The sequence below is a fragment of the Coenobita brevimanus genome, chromosome 46 (assembly GCF_032717465.1).
Source record: "Coenobita brevimanus isolate Jiangsu-jjx chromosome 46, ASM3271746v2, whole genome shotgun sequence".
NCBI classification, from domain to species: domain Eukaryota; kingdom Metazoa; phylum Arthropoda; class Malacostraca; order Decapoda; family Coenobitidae; genus Coenobita; species Coenobita brevimanus.
Window position 1 is genome coordinate 9461399 of NC_136999.1, and position 3955 is coordinate 9465353.

Here is a 3955-nt window from a genome sequence, read left to right on the forward strand (position 1 = left end):
TGTTTGTTTTGCAGATTACACCTCAGAACGCTCTTCCATGTTATTATGTCTTTCTAAAATCTAAAAAGACTAAAAATTTCATGCAACAGAATATTAATGAACCATATGATGAAGTAAATTGGTAAGGAAGAAGTGCTAGAAGCCTCTTAAGCTGACCAGAATATAAGCCACATAAAGTCTTGAGATGTATAACTGGCACCGGCAATACTTCTGATGTGTTGCTTTCACAATCATTTGCGAGCTGTTCACATGACACCCCCTGTATAACTACTTGCAGCCTCTCTATGAGTCAGGATAATTTTTTGTAGCTTAAGTGAAATGTACAAAACAGCAATGAAGTACTTACAATGAAGAACAGGGAAATATATTAAAATCCAGGCGAGACAGGGAGCTAGATTGTTGTCGTATGATATAAAACACTGGCTATAAAGAGTATGGGCATTATGACATCCTGGCCGGCATCAGACATATATTTATGTGTATTTCCCAATTGTGGAGGTTTGAATTAAATCTAAGAAGAACGTTCCTTTTCTCTGGGAAAAAGTTCTGAACAAGCTGTTTCACACTGCCATGCTTTATCTACTGCAAGTGAAAGTGAGAGACAGAATACCCAGAAAGTGAACCAATTCAATTGGCGTTCTCTGTTCATTTCTTTTGTTGACCCACACATTCGGGCAATATGTATCAGAATGTGTCTAATTCCAGTCAGTGTGTGAGCATGCCCTGAGTCTGACAGGGTGGTACAACTTCAGACAACTGCACCTGCAACAATCCCACTGCTAGGTTGCTGGTACCTTGCAAATCTGCTGTAGTAAGATGCAATATTAGTACAAGAACATTATCATTTACACCAGTGATACTGACTAGCTGATAAACATTTGTGTGTATCTGTGAATAAACTCATCCTCATCGAATTTTTTTGACTGGTTAATAAATATTTATGAATCTTACATATACAACTGTGCTTTTACTGGCTGATACATATGGCCAACAGAACAACGATGAGTCTAGTTAGCACCTGGATGGGTGACTAATGGGGAATGCCATATACGTTTCCTCACCACATTGCTAAGTGGGAAAAACCAGTAAGGATGACGACAATGATGATGATACATATCTGCCCATAAAATTAATATGGAGTGCAAGTACCATCAGAGCAACAGAGGCATGCTGCAGGATCAGTTGCCCACAGTTATACAACCCAAACAACTTTATGGAAGAATACGTCGAGGATTGAAGGCAATTTGCTGCACAAACACACTCCAACCCACCTTCACCAACAGACCACACAAGCTTCACTGAAAATATAATACGCACGTGGCGGAAACGGAGGTCAGAACTCCTGAATACCTGTTTCACCCACCCATCGACAGGGACGTGGATATAATAGTTCGTTCATACCCACGGCTTTTAAAAATGTGTTGCTGCGAGAGATACACATCCTATTTATTTTCCCCTCGATACAGACTAAAAACGCCACTGTTCACGCACATCCTGGCTTTTCCCTTTACGTCTGACAGAAGAGTTAGACACCATTTTTATGGTAGTTTTCCCTTAATACAAAAGCAGAAATTTCACTTCGCACACACACCAAAGATTTTTTCTTTTTTTAATGTTACAGCAAGAGCTACATACCATTTAACTTTCCACTTGATAAACCAAAACTTTTATCCTTCGCACTTTATGTTACAGAAAGAGTTAGACACCACGTTTAGCTTCCCCTTCAGTGTAAACTAAAAACACTCTTTGCACACATCCAGCATGTTTTTACGTGTTACAGCAAGTTTCTTTGAAAACAAAACGAACAATTTCCACAGGTCATACATACACATCCAGGACTTTTCGTGTATTACAGCAAGAGTTCGACACCACATTTCTTTCCCTCAATACAAAACGAAAAACAGAGAGGTGTATAAGTCACTGAACTGCTCTCACACAGCTAAAATGGTAGTTCCTGAAGCTTGGAAATTTTTCCCCTGAACTGTGGTGATGTCTTTTACACCCTATTCATGCTACTGCCTGACGATTATATTTGGCTCAGGGAAGGCCTCTAGAAGTGAAGGGATTATAGAGGGCTAGCTATACTGTCCAGTCCCTCCCGTTTAAAGAGTCTCTCCTGAACTAAATAAAACAGAAAGGCAGCACCAAAAATACACAGTAAACGACGTCCTCTGGCTCAGGGGACTAAAGCAGTAGTTCCCATAGTTCAGAATTTTGAGGAGTGAGAGGCGCAGAGGTGTTTGTAGGTAAGGACGCAGAGGCTTTTGCAGGTGAGGCCGTCATACCATACTCTCCTCAGACTCCGTGGGATGGGTCCCGGGGCAGTAGGTACGAACGCCGGGGGGGCTATCTGTTACCTCCGCCACCGTCGCCTTCATGAGTAAGGGCTGGTACACCTCTTGACTGCTGTACATTCCCGGTTGTGGCTGTGTTGGCTGTTTTTGCTGGTACAGTTCTTGGCTGCTGTACATCCCCGGCTGTGTCTGTGGCTGTATTTGCTGTTTCTGCTGATACAACTCTTGGCTGCTGTACATTCCTGGTTGCGTTTGCTGCTGCTGTTGTGATGGCAGCTGTTGAGGTCTTAGCTGCTGCTGTTGCTGTTGTCCTTGCTGTTACCACAGAAGTGTTAGTTGAAACTAAGTATACAAATTGAGATGCAACGCTGAAAATAGCTCTATATACTTAGGGAATTTTACAAGATTTTATGTTACTGACAATTGAACTACTTCGTGCATTACTGATCGAAAATTACAGCAGACAATACTTTACATTAACAATAACTCTCCATACTCCTGAAAGATTTGTTAACTGGGAATTAGTACAGATTCTATGTTACTATTGACTCTAATACCTGCTACGTTTAATTAGTTGTGAGTTAGATTAAGACTACGCTAATAACAGTTACTATACATAATTCCGACAACTGTTATTAATCAAGATCAATTAAGATGCTATGCTAAAAATTGTAAATACTTACTACAACTGTTACTAATTGAGATATATAAGATTCTACGCTAATATCAATTCTACTCACTTTCTACCGGCGTTATTAATCGCGAATTTTATGAGATAATACGCTAAAAACTTCCGTATACTTTTTACAGTAGCTAGTAACCTGGATTTTAAAATGATTCAACGTTACTAATAAATCTACGTACTAACTACAGTGTGTGTGTGTGTGTGTGTGTGTGTGTGGCGTACATACATGAGTGTGCGTGCCTACCGACCTCATGTGCGTATACTGCCCGTGTGCACATCAACCTACCGTGTGTATAGGAGAGGCTTCACACTGCTGCTCCCTGTATAGCGGCTCCTCCGCCTTTCCCTCCATCACAGACAGCAGGTCATACGTCTCCTCCGCTGTGGGCCAGAAAGAACACGCTCATACTAAAGGCTCGCACTTGACACACTAGAGGCTCAAACTCACACTTATCACACCAGAGGCTCATACTCACACTTGTCACACTAGAGGCTCATACTCATACTTATCCGACTTATGGCTTACTCTTACACTTATCACACGAGGCTCACACTTAAGGTTCACACTTATCACACTTGAGGGTCACACTTAAGGTTCACACTTACCACACTTAAGGACAATTCTTATCACACTTGAGGCTTACACTTGCAGCTCTTGGGGGAAGTGCTCAAGGCTCTGAGAACAGGTGAACACAAGCTTGCCATTAAGTGTGAGATCAAATGTTGCAACTTAGGCTCACTCTTATGGCACTTTATGATGATACTTGAAGCTATTACATGATGATGGTATATGAGGATGATCCATTAAGTTTTTTGCATAAAACATAAGCTTACCACACTTGATGCTCATAAATATAGCATCCAAGCATGTCAAGGATCATACTGTACTTCTTGCTCACACTTACGACGATTACAATTACGAAAATGATGGCGGTGATGATGACTGATGGTGATGATGACTATCGATGGAAATGCT